This window comes from Primulina tabacum, chromosome 1, assembly GCF_025594145.1.
Source record: "Primulina tabacum isolate GXHZ01 chromosome 1, ASM2559414v2, whole genome shotgun sequence".
Taxonomy (NCBI): Eukaryota; Viridiplantae; Streptophyta; class Magnoliopsida; order Lamiales; family Gesneriaceae; genus Primulina; species Primulina tabacum.
In genome coordinates this window covers 24,550,681-24,568,017 of record NC_134550.1, presented here as the reverse complement: position 1 = coordinate 24,568,017, position 17,337 = coordinate 24,550,681, and positions in this window count along the sequence as shown.

The window sequence follows — 17,337 nt, the reverse complement described above, 5'->3', positions numbered from 1 at the left end:
GCGCTGTTAATAAATAGACACGATTTTTTTAAAAAAAATTAACACTATTAACAGCGCACATAAACATGCACGATGTTACTAATAATATTAACAACGTTTATGTTTATGTGCGCTGTTAATAGTATTAATTTTTTTAAAAAAAATCGTGTGCACTATTAACAGCGCGCATTAAAAGCACGACATTAATATTATTATTAACAGCGTGCATGTTTATGTGCGCTGTTAATAATAGCATTAATTTTTTTAAAAAAAATTCGTGCGCACTATTAACAGCGCACATTAAAAGCACGTCGTTAATATTATTATTAACATCGTGCATGTTTATGTGCGCTGTTAATAGTATAAATTTTTTTGAAAAAATCGTGTCTATTTATTAACAGCGCACATTAAAAGCACGTCGTTAATATAATTATTAACAGCGTTCTTTTTATGTGCGCTGTTAATAGTGTTAAATTTTTTTTAAAAAAAATTGTGTCTATATATTAACAGCGCGCATTAAAATGTACGCTGTTAATAATATTATTTTTTTAAAAAAATCGTTTTTATAGATTAACAGCGCACATTTAAAGCACGCCGTCAATATTATTATTAACGGCGTTCTTTTTATGTGCAAGCTGTGGAAGAAAAAAGCGCGCACATTATTTTCTAAGCACGCTCAGATTTCATTCCCGCAAGCCCCAATTTCTTTTCTCTCCTTCATGTCCGCCGATTTCTTCATTGCAAAATCCTTGTCGCCGCCTCTACATATCCGCCATCTTCGCCGCCACGTCCTCCTAACCAGCGTCGCCTGTGTCGTTATTGTTGATTTCAGTCATCAGATGCCCTAATCTGAAAGGTAACGGACCTTCGCACGATTCTGTAACATTTAGGAACAATCACTGGTTTTGATAAATAATCCGGTAATTGAGTTATGATTGCTCTGTAAATGTAGGTCTTGATTTTGATGTATCTTTGGTTTCATTGAAATTACTCATTGAAGTAGGTGCTCATCTATTTGGGCAGTTCATTGGATTGTATTTCTCGGAATTGCTTAAGTGTATTTCTGTGAATTTCTTACTCGTGATTTTTCCTCCGTGTTTTTTTATGGTTTTTTTGTTTGATTATGTGTTTTTTGATTGTATTTCTGCGAATTGCTTGGAATTGGAACATTACTTTTCAAGTTCTAGTTTTTTAGCTGCGATGCCAAATGAAAAGCAGAATGGTATATTGCTAATTCATAGTATACCCAGATAAAGTTGTGGTTCTTGAATGTGAATTAGAATTTGAAGACAGCAATCATACATACGTGCCCTCACATTTCTACCCATGTTTTACACAATCGGGATCGCAATTGTATGTTTTCTTATCCTCTCTAGTACTATTCTCATGTGTGTTCATGATTTGTCATCTACCACATTCGGACTCTATAAAAGGATAAATTGTTGATCCCCGTTAGACATGTTTAGATTACACAATACTTTTTGGCAGAAAGTTGACTGTATGTGAAGATGTTTTTACACTCTTGACAGTTGACACATGTTTCTATTCAAAAGATTTGTATACAATATGGGTGACTGGCATGTGGAGGTGTTTGTCACTCCACCCAAGTGGGTGAAACATTTTATTTCTGTGTAGAAATTGGCAAATATGAGATCATATAAGTCTGACCTCACTTCTCCGTAGAACTTTTCCAGTGAATCACGGCTATCCATGTTACAGAAAGCACAGAACATTGTTGAAATATGTAATGCCCGAAGCAAATATCACAATTTATTGATTTAGTAATGTGAGATTACTAAATAATTAATGGTTTTTAAAGAGTGAAATATGACATAATTTGGTCATATGAAGTCCCAGTAATTTGAAATTTAGATATAACGTAGAAAACTCAAAGATATAGAAGTTTCATGTTTTGAGTTTTGAAAATTTTGATCGTTTGACTGGTCCAAACAGATATATCGGCGTTGAAAATCTTAAGTATTTTATATTATATTATATTATATTATTTTATTAATATAATATTAAAAAAAACTTAATTGATTTGAGTCAAAATGAATTCCACCAAACTCAAATGGAGAAAGGATAGAAACGAACGATACACCAGAAGAGAGAAAATAGGTTCCAAATTTCTTTTCGATCTTGCGACTTATCGGTTTATCCAATCGACGAACCGACTTCAGTTCTGTAATCGTTGACATGAGATCTTCGATTTGAGGTATAAATTATAAATTATAGTTTTGGTGATGTTTGAAATTCGTCGATTTCTGGAATAAATCTGATAAATTGTTAAATCATACTGAAATTGAAGATTGTTGAATAGTGTATGATTTTAACGAATTAGAGAATATTATAGTGGTGTTACTTTGAATTATTCCTAATTTGTTATAATTAGGGATTTTTAATCGTTGGATTGAGATTGAAGAGTTGTTTTTCAGTTGTTATTAATTCTGATTATATATTCGTAGTCTACGAAGTATAGGCTACACGTTGATATAAAGTTTTCGTAATTTGACTGATGTTGTAAAATAGCCTATTATTTGAAGTTAATTAATTAGGGTGTATTTGATGATAGTAATGTGAATTAAATACACCAGAATATTAAATTGTTGAACAATACGATTTTATAATCGAGTTTTATATTTTGTTGAATTAATTGTTGTTGGGGTATTTGATGTTATATGTTGAGGCTGTTATGATTGTGTTTATACGGTGACAATGATCTGATATTGTTGTTGAATTATTTAGATACATTACAAGATTTCGGGATCAAAGAAGTAGCTAGATTTTATATATACTCGATTATCAGGTACGTGTTGACGTACGAGCATAGGTTGTTATTGCTTAGTATTGATAAATACCATTGTGTTGAACGATGGTAAATCACCGGAATTGGGTGATTTGATATTATATTTGCTGTTATTTATTATTGTTGATGTTGTTGGATGTCGTTGTTGGGAGACGTCACGTTGATAGTTGTTCGTTCAACGATATTGCTGTCGTCGGAAGCTGGGGTGTGATGTATCGTTGATGTTATTCGTTCGACGATATTGCTGTCGCCGGTGTTGGGGTGCGACGTATCGTCGATGTTGTTGTTCGTTCAACGATATTGTTGTCGCCGGAGTTGGGGTGCGAAGTATCGTCGATGTTATTGTTGCAGTGTGATGTTGTTGAGGTTGTTGATGTCTGATTGTCCAGAAACAGCAAAAGGGGTATTTCTGTTATGATTTCAGTTATATTTTATGTTGTTAATATAATTGTTATGTATTACGATGATGATTGTTGTGTATGCTCACTACTTTGGAGGCTGTTTCTGTTGAACAGGTTACAGGACTATGCCGTGAGACATGATAGTGGTGAAGGACTAGGTATGTCTAGTCAAACAATCCTGTAGATAATAATAGATAGAGACAGTATAACTTATTGTTTTATTGAGTTGTATGCGTGTATTTATTATACTGTTTTTGCTACACTGAATGTAGATATTGTGGTGATTGCATTATTTTTTCGAATATGCATTATCTTCTTACGTCGTCGAAAAGAAAATTTTTATGTATATGACGTCACATGTTGTATGATTATGTGGCGAGATTTGGGGCGCCACATTTTGTGTTATCAGAGCATATGTTAGATGTCTGGGATGGTTATGAGTTGGGTTTGTGATGAGGGAGTCTGATGGCGATATTATCTGCGTGTGTCTATGCATTTGACTTGTTTTTGATGAGTTCTTAGTATGATTGATTGTTCTTTAGTTGCGTGTGCTTTCGTGCGAAAGGATGTGATGATGATTACTGGATTGTAATTGTTAAATATTATGATTAACTATTTGATTTCCAGTGATGGCAGCTAGAGAACAGGTACATCCACACGAGAAAACGAACGAGGTTGGCAGTGGGTTTGGACAGATGAATCCATTGCCACCTCCTCCTATGGGATAGGCACCTGCAGATCAGCCTTTATTTCCTGGTGAGTTGACTTTGGCACAGTTTAGCAGTTCTCTTCCACCGAGATTTGATAGCTCTAAGATTGGTGAGCGAGCAAAGGAGTGGATTGAGAGGATAGAGCAGATATTTGTGACCGCTCCGTGTGTTAGGTCTGCTTGGTTACGATTGGCTACATTTCAGCTTTAGAGGAATGTACTATTATGGTGGCAAACGAATGAGGACGGATTGAGAGCACAGGGCCGTACTGTTGATTGGTATGTGTTTCGATCTCGTTTTCTTGATAAGTATTTTTCTATAGCAGCCAGACAGAAGAAAGAGAGAGAATTCGAGGATTTGAGACAAGGCAGTGTGTCTGTTGCTGAGTATGAGTCTCGGTATTCTGCATTGCTGAAATATGTGCCACATATTGCTACAAAAGTTCATGCTAAGATGAGGCACTTCTTGAAAGGGTGAAATTAGAGTTATTTGATCGTGTGCAATCAAACAACCCGGTATCATTTGAGGATGCAGTGACGAGGGCTGAGATGGCTGAGTTGGTTATGCAGGAGTATGGGGTCAGGGACGATTATCAGAGCCGACTAGGGAGTCATTGCGACCACATGGAGAGTCTTTTAAATATCATAAGGGTTCTCGTCTCCGTGTTCCATTGGTATCTTGTAAGGCCTGAGATTTGATCATTATAATCCGGAGTTAATTAATTGATAATTGATGTGATTATAGAAGGACTACTCCGAGACAAGATTTGAGAAAGCATGGTTATTGTGAGTATTATTCCAGCAGACCTCGCGCACATGCGCTGAGATGACAGCGCGCATATACCCGAGAAGCAAGTGCCGAGGCAGAAGACCTCGCGCATATGCACGGAGACGAGGCGCGCATATGCGCGAACTGTTGTATGCCGAGACAGTAAGTCTCGCGCATATGCAAGAGCAAGATGTATGTACAAGCGCAGAGACAGTGCGCAAGACGAGGAGCAAGATGTATGTACAAGCGCAGAGACAGTGCGCGAGACGAGGCGCGCATATGCTGCGAGCTTCCAAGTGCCGAGACACTAAGTCTCGCGCATATGCGCGAGGACAGGGCGCGCATATGCATGAGCAGATGAATTGTTATGCGTCGAGACAGTAGGTCTCACGCATATGCACCGGGGATGGACGCGCATATGCGCGAGACGTGCTGTATGAAGATTGAGCCACATGTCTTGCCATGCAATTAAAATATGTAATCAACTTCATTTCCTTCAGAATGGCAGCAAGAATACGAGACAAGTTCCATGGAGAATCTTCAAAGTTCCTTGAATCTAAGAATTGTGCTTTTGCGAGATCCGATCGTCAGAATTTCAATCCGAGTTTAGTTCCGTGTTCCTCTCGTCAAAGGCTTCAAAAGTATGTGAGTTTATTTACTTTTCAGCATGGTTCGAAAATGTATTGTTGGGGGAACCATAATTCGATCTATATTATGTGTTCCTGAGATTGTGATAATCGTATAATCGAAATCGGATCGAAGAACGGACACCACATGCAATTGTTATCATTTTCCAGATTTGATTTGATTGAGATTATGTAGAATTTGAGAATACCACCTTGTGTTTGTTATGATTATGAGTTGTTTAGATTGGAATCTATTGATATTGTATTGCCGGTATCTCGAGATTGTGATGTTATGCCGTCGAAACGTAATTAGATTGAGAATTCTTGCTTTGAGTGGTATGTGATATTGTACTTCTCAAACATGTTATTCCAGATTGATATTGCAACTTGAAGTAGAGAATTCAACTTTAGAATTGGTAAAAGAACGAGTCAAAGCCAAACCCCGAGAAAAGAAAGGTATAAATCAATGTTAAACTGGGAAGATACAACTCAAGTAAGAGATAGCTTAAGTTTCCAAAAACCGCATATTTTATTGTAATTGCTTTGATGTATTTGTAATTCTTGAGATTGATATGCTTAGTCTATTGAATTAAAGCAAACCATGCATTGAGTCTTTGGCAGAGGTGCCAGGTCACTGGACATTTGGTTTATATCGATGTGCTTAGGATAAGATCGACTCCTATTGTAGAGATTCGATATAGAGGGCCAATGTCTGATTATAAGAACGTATCACCATCTAGCTAGGAAGAGTAGGTGGGAGACTTGTTGCGTTCTTACTCAAACCGGGATCCCTAGATAAAAGTCGAGTCAAGATTAAGAGTTTAAGAGTTTGATTTAAAGCTTAATATTGCTTTATGTTTTATTAGATTATGATACATGTTGGCTACAAATGTTATATGCTTTTCTATATGTTTGTATGAAATGCATGTATACATTGTTTATACTGGGAATTATAATTCTCACCGGAGTTATCCGGCTGTTGTTGTATTTGTATGTGTGCATGACAATAGGTGGGACAGGATCAGGGTCGAGAAGAGGATGAACGATCGAGATTAGAGTGGAGATCCGGGCTTAGAAGTAAATTGGGCTTCCAACACTTGATATGTAGTTGTTGAACCCTAGTTTGTGGTGATTGTATAGTGTACAAGACTTGTACTTTTGATCTTGTTGTAGATATTACACTTGATTTTGTAATTCAATAAGATAATGCATAACTTGTTGTAGTATTTGGTACACTTGATTATAAAGTGTTCAACTTTAAAAAAAAAATTGACCTAGTTTAGTAATCGATCCTTTTACTCCCAAAGAAGATTGAAGAAATGAATTAGCGTCCGGGTCCCCACATCAGGTGGTATGAGAGCTGTATGTTCCTTAGACTGGGATAGAAGTGAGTGAGCAGGGTAGATTGAGTTTTCTTTCCTGCTTTTGGTGGTGCTAGCATGTTTTATTGCTTTAGAAAATACATGTTTACCTGATTATCTGATCTGATTGGAAACGTGTATTATATAGAAATGAATCAGAACCGATTCTTGATCAGAGGTATGATGAACAGAGGAGGACTGAGACAGATTTTTTATATTTGGTTACTAACCATTTTGATAATCAGATATGCCTCCTCGAAGAATCGCAGAACAGGGTAGTATTTCTACTAACCCGATGGATGTTACAGCAACACCCATGGAAACACTGCTGAAGAGATTTCAGTCATTCAAACCGCCGACCTTGAAGGGGCACTGAGAATTCTATTGACTGTGAGAGTTGGCTTGACGATATTGAAATGCTATTTGATTCCCTTGACTACACAGATGAACGAATAGTTAGATTGATTGGGCATCAATTACACGATGTTGCAAAAAGTTGGTGGCTCACGACTAAGAGAGCGTTGGAGCATCGAGGTACAGTTATTACTTGGAAGATCTTTAAAGCTGAGTTCTATCAACGATTCTTCCGAGTATCGTACAGAAAAGACAAGGGTGCAGATTTTGCCTAATCTGAGACAGGTTCATCTGAATATTGAAGAATATGTAGCTAAATTCTCTACCTTGCTACGATTTGCTCCTCATGTTGCTGAGAATGATGAAGCAGTGGTTGATCAGTTTATTAATGGGTTGAATCCCGAGATCTTTACACTGGTAAATACGGGGCGACCAAATAACTTTGCTGATGCTTTGAACAGAGCAAAAAGAGCAGAAGCGGGCCTGATCAGGCAGAAAGGAGCTTCGTATGTTGCTCCAGCACAAAAACAGTAACAACCCTCAGCTCAGTTCCACCAACCCCCTCCCAGATTTGATAGTGGTGGTAGCAGCAGTGGAAAGAAAGATAATCTGAAAGCCCGAGGCAAACAGTTTAAGAATTCTGGGAGTAGTTCATCTAGCTCCAGTGGTTCACGACAGAACCAGAGTGATACAAGGGTCTATTGTAGAACTTGTGAAGGAAGACATTCAACAGAGCAATGCGAAGGAGTGTTTGGTATTTGCAATATCTGTCAACAGCAATGACATTTTGCTAGATTCTGCCCACAGTGAAGTTCTCAAATATCCCAGGGAGCAAAATCATCTAGATCAGTGGCTCAGACTGATCGACGATCATCTGCTGTTCACTCTTTCCAACCACCTACTACTCAATCACAACCGAGGCTAGGAGGAAGCCAGATTGTTAGCCAGCCTCCATGACAGCAGGCCAGAGTGTTTGTATTGACTGAGGAAGAGGCCCAGGAAGCATCTGATGATGTTGTTGCAGGTAATTGTTCTCTTTGTGGTTATCCTGCTTATGTGTTGATTGATACGGGTGCATCCCATACTTTTATATCTGGAGCGATATGCATTGATACATGATTTGCCTGTTGAGTCATTATCTGCTGTAGTATCTGTCTCTTCACCTTTGGGGAGAGGTCTAATATCAGTGAAGTCTGTTAAACATTGTATACTGCAGTATGATGGGAATGAGATAGAGTTAGATTGTATTGTACTCGGTTTGTCTGATTTTGATTGCATTATCGGTATTGATATGCTGACCAAGTACAGAGCTACCGTAGATTGTTTCCAGAAAATTGTAAGATTCAGACCTGAGATGGCTGATGAATGGAAATTTTACGGTAAGGGTTCCAGAGCTCGAATTCCTTTGATATCTGTTTTGTCTATGACTCGATTATTACAGAAAGGAGCAGAGGGATTCCTTGTGTATTCAGTAGATGTACTGAAATCGAGCCTGTCATTGGCAGATTTTCCAGTGGTATGTGAGTTTGCTGATGTCTTTCCAGATGAGATTCCATGTTTGCCTCCAATCCGAGAACTAGACTTTAGCATTGAATTGATACCAGGTATAGTACCTATTTCTAAAACTCCATATAGAATGGCACCGATTGAATTGAAAGAATTAAAAGATCAATTAGAGGATTTACTGGCCAAGGGTTACATCAGACCGAGTGTTTCTCCCTGGGGTGCTCCAGTACTGTTTGTCAGAAAGAAAGACGATTCTATGAGACTCTGCATTGATTATCGGCAATTGAATAAGGCTACGATAAATAATAAATATCCTTTGCCTCGTATTGATGATCTATTTGATCAGTTGCAGGGTTCTTCTGTTTATTCCAAGATCTGGATATCATCAGCTGAGAGTCAGAGATTCTGATATATCGAAGACAGCTTTCAGAACCAGGTATGGCCACTATGAGTTTATAGTCATGCCGTTTGGTTTAACGAATGCTCCAGCTGTATTTACGGGTTTAATGAACCGTATATTTCATAAATATCTTGATGATTTTGTGATTATCTTTATTGACGATATTTTGATTTATTCAAAGAATATGATTGATCATGCTGAGCATCTGAGAACTATATTGAGAACTCTGAGAACTGAGAAACTGTATGCAAAACTATCTAAATGTGAATTTTGGCTGAAACAAATTGTATTTTTGGGACACATTGTATCTGGAGATGGTATTTCTGTGGATCCTAGCAAAGTTGAGGTAGTGATCAGTTGGCCTAGATCGACATCAGTGCCAGAGATACGCAGTTTTATGGGTTTAGCAGGCTACTATCATCGATTCATTAAAGGTTTCTCCAGTATTGCTAAGCCGATTACTCAACTGATGCCCTTTTATTTGGTCAGAGGCGTGTGAATCTAGTTTTCTGGAGTTGAAGAAGAGATTAACCAGTGCTCCGGTGTTGAATATTCCGTCAGGTACTAGTGATTTTGTTGTTTATTGTGATGCTTCTCACAGAGGAATAGGTTGTGTTTTGATGCAGCGAGGACATGTTATTGCTTATGCCTCAAGACAATTGAAACCACATGAGACTCGCTATCCGATTCATGATCTTGAATTGGCTGCTATAGTATGTGCATTGAAGATCTGGCAACACTACCTATATGGTGAGAAATTCGAAATTTATTCTGATCACAAGAGTTTGAAATATTTATTTTTACAGTCAGAATTGAATATGAGGCAACGTAGATGGCTTGATCTATTGAAAGACTTTGATTATGAAATCAAACATTATCCGGGAAAGTCAAATGCAGCAGCTAGTGCACTGAGTCAAAAGGTATGTTCTTTATCCCTATCGACGATTGGTGTTTCGAATTTGATAGAAGATTGCTGTCTTTCTGTATTAGTATTTGAGACAGATTGTCAACCTCTGAGACTCTATGCTATTCAAGTTGAACCAGAGTTGATTTTTCAAATTAAAGAAGCACAGAAAATTGATCAGAATGTGCAGAACTCGATTTTGATGGTCAGATCAGGGAATCAATCAGAATATCAGGTTCGTGATGATGTGTTATATGTAAATAATCGACTTGTTGTGCCAGATGTTTCAGACTTGAAACAACAGATTTTGACTAGAAGCACATTGTATTCGTTTAAGTATTCATCCTGGTGGCAAAAAATGTACAATGATCTGAAGAAACAGTTTTGGTGGAAACAGATGAAAGCAGACATTGCAGAGTTTATATCCAAATGTTTGAATTGCCAACAAGTGAAAGCAGAACGAAAGAAACCAGGAGGTATGTTGCATAGCTTATCTATTCCAGAATGGAAATGGGATCACATTTTCATGGATTTTGTTACGAAGCTACCACGATCCTCCCGAGGTTGTGATGCTATTTGGGTCGTTATTGACAGATTAACAAATCAGCGTGCTTTATTCCTTAAAGAATGACATACAGACACGACCAGATGGCAGAGATTTATGTCAGAGAAGTGGTCAGATTGCATGGTGTGCCAAAGTCCATTGTATCAGATCGTGATCCTCGATTTACTTCACACTTTTGGCACAGTCTGCAACAAGCTCTAGATACGAAATTACATTTGAGTACTGCATATCATCCTCAGACAGACGGATAGTCAGAGAAGACTATCCAGACGTTGGAAGATATGCTTAGAGCTGTAGTGCTAGACTTTGGCACTAGTTGGCAAGATTCATTGCCACTTTGTGAATTTTCGTACAACAAAAGCTATCAGACGAGTATAGAGATGGCTCATTTTGAGGCGTTGTACGGCAAGAAGTGCAGATCCTCTCTTTATTGGGATGAGATATCTGAGGTACCTGAACTTGGGCCTGATATGATTCGAGATATGACGTGAGAAAGTGAGGCTGATTCAGCAGAGAATGAAGACATATCAGGATAGACAGGCCAAATATGCAGATATTCGACGTCGACAGTTAGAGTTTGAGCAAGGAGACAGAGTATTTTTGAAGATTTCTCCTTTCTGAGGCATTATCAGATTTGGCAAGAAAGGAAAATTATCTACACGCTATATTGGGCCGTACGAGATTCTTGAAAAGATAGGTGATCGTGCCTATCGACTTGCTCTACCTCCGTCTCTATCTGGAATACATGATGTCTTTCATGTATCTTTATTACGGAAATATCTTTCTGATGCTTCTCATGTTCTTCAGCCTGACGAGGCAGAACTTGATGAAACTCTGAGTTAATTTGAAAAACAGATCCAGATTATAGATCGTAAAGAAAAGCAGCTCAGAACGAAGACTATTCCGCTAGTGAAAGTTCAGTAGGAGTCATCATGGCATTGAAGAAGCTACTTGGTAAACTGAATCAGATATGAGACAGAAATTTTCAGAGTTATTTCATTGATGTGAGTTTCTTATTTTAGCTTCTGTTATATTATTTGTTTTATGTTCTTTGATTGCATGTGATTTCGGGGACGAAATCGTGTCTTAGAGGGGGAGAATTATAAGGCTTGAGATTTGATCATTATAATCCGGACTTAATTACTTGATAATTGATGTGATTATAGAAGGACCACTACGAGACAAGATTTGGGAAAGCATGGTTATTGTGAGTATTATTCCAGCAGACCTCGCGCACATGCGCGGAGATGAGGCGCGCATATGCACGAGAAGCAAGTGCTGAGGCAAAAGACCTCGCGCATATGCGCGGAGACGAGGCGCGCATATGCGCGAGCTGCTGTATGCCAAGACAGTAAGTCTCGCGCATATGCGCGAGATGGGGCGCGCATATGCGCGAGCAAGATGTATGTACAAGCGCAGAGACATTAGGTCTCGCGCATATGAACGAGACGAGGCGCGCATATGCGCGAGCTGGTAAAATCTACAAGTGCCGAGATAGTAGGCGCATATGCGCGAGCAGATGAATTGTTATGCGTCGAGACAGTAGGTCTCGCGCATATGCGTCGAGGATGGACGCGCATATGCGCGAGACGTGCTGTATGAAGATTGAGCCACATGTCTTGCCATGCAATTAAAATATGTAATCAACTTCATTTCCTTCAGAATGGCAGCAAGAATACGAGACAAGTTCCATGGAGAATCTTCAAGTTCCTTGAATCTAAGAATTGTGCTTTTGCGAGATCCGATCGTCAGAATTTCAATCCGAGTTTAGTTCCGTGTTCCTCTCGTCAAAGGCTTCAAAAGTATGTGAGTTTATTTACTTTTCAGCATGGTTCGAAAATGTATTGTTGGGGGAACCATAATTCGATCTATATTATGTGTTCCTGAGATTGTGATAATCGTATAATCGAAATCGGATCGAAGAACGGACACCACATGCAATTGTTATCATTTTCCAGATTTGATTTGATTGAGATTATGTAGAATTTGAGAATTCACCTTGTGTTTGTTATGATTATGAGTTGTTTAGATTGGAATCTATTGATATTGTATTGCCGGTATCTCGAGATTGTGATGTTATGCCGTCGAAACGTAATTAGATTGAGAATTCTTGCTTTGAGTGGTATGTGATATTGTACTTCTCGAACATGTTATTCCAGATTGATATTGCAACTTGAAGTAGAGAATTCAACTTTAGAATTGGTAAAAGAACGAGTCAAAGCCAAACCCCGAGAAACGAAAGGTATAAATCAATGTTAAACTGGGAAGATACAACTCAAGTAAGAGATAGCTTAAGTTTCCAAAAACCGCATATTTTATTGTAATTGCTTTGATGTATTTGCAATTCTTGAGATTGATATGCTTAGTCTATTGAATTAAAGCAAACCATGCATTGAGTCTTTGGCAGAGGTGCCAGGTCACTGGACATTTGGTTTATATCGATGTGCTTAGGATAAGATCGACTCCTATTGTAGAGATTCGATATAGAGGGCCAATGTCTGGGAATAAGAACGTATCACCATCTAGCTGGGAAGAGTAGGTGGGAGACTTGTTGCGTTCTTACTCAAACCGGGATCCCTAGATAAAAGTCGAGTCAAGATTAAGAGTTTAAGAGTTTGATTTAAAGCTTAATATTGCTTTATGTTTTATTAGATTATGATACATGTTGGCTACAAATGTTATATGCTTTTCTATATGTTTGTATGAAATGCATGTATACATTGTTTATACTGGGAATTATAATTCTCACCGGAGTTATCCGGCTGTTGTTGTGTTTGTATGTGTGCATGACAACAGGTGGGACAGGATCAGGGTCGAGAAGAGGATGAACGATCGAGATTAGAGTGGAGATCCGGGCTTAGAAGTAAATTGGGCTTCAACACTTGATATGTAGTTGTTGAACCCTAGTTTGTGGTGATTGTATAGTGTACAAGACTTGTACTTTTGATCTTGTTGTAGATATTACACTTGATTTTGTAATTCAATAAGATAATGCATAACTTGTTGTAGTATTTGGTACACTTGATTATAAAGTGTTCAACTTTAAAAAAAAAATTCGACCTAGTTTAGTAATTGATCCACTTACTCCCAAAGAAGATTGAAGAAATGAATTAGCGTCCGGGTCCCCACATATCTGCTATCCGGATGTCTCGGTTATTGGAGCATGGACATGAGGGTTATCTTATTTATGCTGTAGATGTGACAGAAAAGAAGGAGGTGGGAATAGAAGAGATACCTGTAGTTGCTGAGTTTTCTGATGTATTTCCTGATGAGATTCAGTTTTCCCACCAGTCCGTGAGGTGGAGTTTGGGATTGAATTGATGTCAGGTACTTCCCCTATTTCTCGTACTCCTTATAGAATGGCACCAGCAGAGTTGAGAGAATTGAAAGCCGAGTTGCCGGACTTGCTGGACAAGGGATACATTCACCCTAGTGTATCACCTTGGGGTGCACCACTCTTATTTGTGAGAAAAAAAGATGGAACGATGCGGCTTTGTATTGACTATCGACAACTGAATAAGGTAACGATTAAGAATAAATATCCCCTCCCTCGTATTGATTATTTGTTTGATCAGTTGCAGGGAACCTCAGTATATTCAAAGATTGATTTGAAGTCATGATATCATCAGATACGAGTTAGAGAGGAGGATATCCAGAAGACAGCATTCAGGACCAGATATGGGTATTATGAGTTTTTAGTTATGCCGTTTGGTTTGAAGAATGCTCCAGCTGTGTTTATGAGTTTGATGAACATGGTATGTATTTCAGCCTTATCTCGATCGGTTTTTTATTGTGTTTATTGATGATATATTGGTATATTCCAGGAGTGAGGCTAAGCATGTTGGGCATATGCGTTCAGTGTTACAGGTGTTGCGAGATAGACAATTGTATGCCAAACTAAGTAAGTGTGAGTTTTGGTTGGATCGAGTGGTCTTCTTGGGTCATGTTATATCGAGAGATAGGGATTTCTGCTGATCCAACGAAGGTCAAAGCCGTGTTACAATAGTCTGCACCTACATCTGTACCAGAGATCCATTGTTTCTTGGGTTTAGCAGGTTATTATCGTCGATTTATCGAGGTATTTACAAAGATTGCTAGACCTTTGACACAGTTGACTCAGAAAGGTGTGCGATTTCAGTGGTCTGTAGCATGTGAGAGAAGTTTTCAGGAGTTGAAGCACCGACTGACGACTGCACAAGTGTTATCAATTCCTACAGAAAACGAGAGGTTTGTTGTTTATACTGATGCATCATTACATGGTTTGGGATGTGTTTTGATGCAGGATCGACATGTTGTGGCATATGCCTCGAGACAGCTGAAACCACACGAAACAAGGTACCATGTGCACGACTTGGAGTTGGCAGCCATTATCTTTGCCTTGAAGATATGGCGACAATATTTATATGGTACCTTGTTTACGATTTATACTGATCGTAAGAGCTTGAGATTTCTAGTTTACCCAGACAGACTTGAATATGAGACAGAGACGATGGCTAGATTTGCTGAAGGATTATGACTGTGAAATTGAATATCATCCTGGTCGAGCCAATCTTACAGCTGATGCATTGAGCCGTAAAGTGAGTTGTACTGCAGAGGATGTGAGTCGTTTATCAGCTATGGTGATGTTTTATTATTCCTTGGAATATGATTTTGATATCTCGACGACTCCTATCCAGGTATCTACCTTATTAGCTGAACCTGATATATATGGTTGTATTCGTGATGCACAGATGACAGATGAGAGAGTTCAGCGATGGAAGGAGTTAGTTTCTCACAAAAAAGATACTCATTTTAGAGTGGCTGATGATGGCAATTTGAGGATGAATGATAGATGGGTAGTTCCTTATATATCTGAGTTGCTGTAATGCCCTAGATTGTATGTGGATAAAATGAAAAGATGAAGTGTTGCTTGAAGAAAGAGACCGCACCCGCGCTACGAACAAGTCCGCACCCGCGGTTGATGGAAGAGAGTTGGAGATTATTTACAGAAGTGACACTGCACCCGCGGTGAAGAAGTACCGCACCCGCGGAGCATGGCCAGTAGGGTAGGAAATTTTATGCGGAGCAAGACCGCACCCGCGGTCTTACGTGTTGCTTGAAAAATAAGGACACTTACCCTTGAACATGCAATATAAGGTAGTGTCTTTCATTCCTCATGTCTGAACAACAAAGAATCGAGAGGAATTTCCCTTTTAAGTTCAAGGTTCTTTTCATCCTATAATTGAGCTTGTGCAAGTTATATTCATCCAAACTTTAATCCAAGCATAGAATCTTGCTCCTCTCTTTAAGGGCTACAAAAGGATGTAAGTTTGGTTAAGTTTTAACATGTTTTGAAGTATACATGTTGGAGAAATGCTGATATACTTGTGATTATATGTTCTTTGGATTATAGATGTTATAGACATCGTAGAAACATAAACGAATTGAGAAAATGATGGCACGTGATATTGTTACGATTTTCACTAAAGATATGTGAATGAGATTGTGCAGATTCTGAAACTATGATGGAGATGTGTTGAGGATTATGTGGATTATTTTTGAGTAATGATAATTGAGTTGATTTGTATCAAGAACTACACTGTTATGCCGTCGAGATTATATTGTGATTGAATAATGAGTTGTATCAGACTTACTTTGAATTGTATCTTGATAGAGTACATCTATACATTGCCATTTCAGATTGAAGTGACAGACTTTGTAATCGACTTCGAGATCTCGATTGATTCCAACGACAAGAAGGTATAATGCATGTTTTGTTTGGGAAAGACACAACTCAAATAAGATTCAATTTGAGTTTCCCAACAAAATCACATACTAGATTAGTTGCTTGTCTTTTGATATGATTATGATTTGTTTATAGATTATATTCAAATTTTTGATACGATTATGCATTTATAGATTTATATTCATGCATTTGAGATAGGAGAGTCATTGACAGATTTGCCAAACTTCTAGACGTTCGGTGTATCGACGCATAGGAGCAGACATCCTCCGATTGTAGACATTCGATACAGACATGACCGAAGTCTAGGAATAAGACGTACAGTTACCCCGATTGGGAGGGTAGGTGACAGGCAGTGCCGTCTTATTCACACCGGGATCCCTAGATTAGAGTCGAGTCGAGTCAAGACATGATTTGATTTGAATTGCATGTTTTATACTGGGATTTGTTCTCACCGTAGTTTCCGGCTGTTGTTATGTCTGTATGTGTGCATAACAACAGGTGGGGCAGGATCAGGGTCGCGACAGAGATGAGAGATGGACATAGCATGGTGATCACGGGCGTAGCAGATGAACTAGTAGTTGTACTTTTGATATGTACTGTATTTAATTACTGGTTTGTAGAATATGAATAAAACAAGGCATGTATATTATGTTTGTTGTAATGAAATGAATATAGAATTATCTTGTGCCTGAGTTATAAACATTTGATTTAATGTTAAAAGCAAAATTTTGACCCGTATTTTTGAACAATGATCCGACTAATCCTGAAAAGAATTGAGTTAGAGTCCGGGTCCCCACAACAGGTGGTATCAGAGCAGTATGTTCTGTAGACTTGAGATAGAATAGAATGAGCGGGGTAGATCAAGTCTTCTTCCTTGCTTTTGATGTGCTAGCATGATTTAATGCTTTCCCTGTTATATGTTGTATTGTATCTGAGTTGATTTACAGCATATACTTGTAAAACTGAATCAGAACCGATTCTGGATCAGAGGTATATGATCAGAGGAGGGCTGAGACAGATTGTATAGATTGTATCCTAATCTGTTTGATAATCAGATATGCCGCCTAGAAGAATACCACAACCAGCTGCAGGTCAAGTGCCAGAACAAGGTAGTACGTCGGGTACTCAGATGGACTTGACTGCGACACCAATGGAGACTTTGTTGAAGAGATTTCAATCATTCCATCCACCTACCTTGAAGGGCACAGAAAATGCAGTGGATTGTGAAAGCT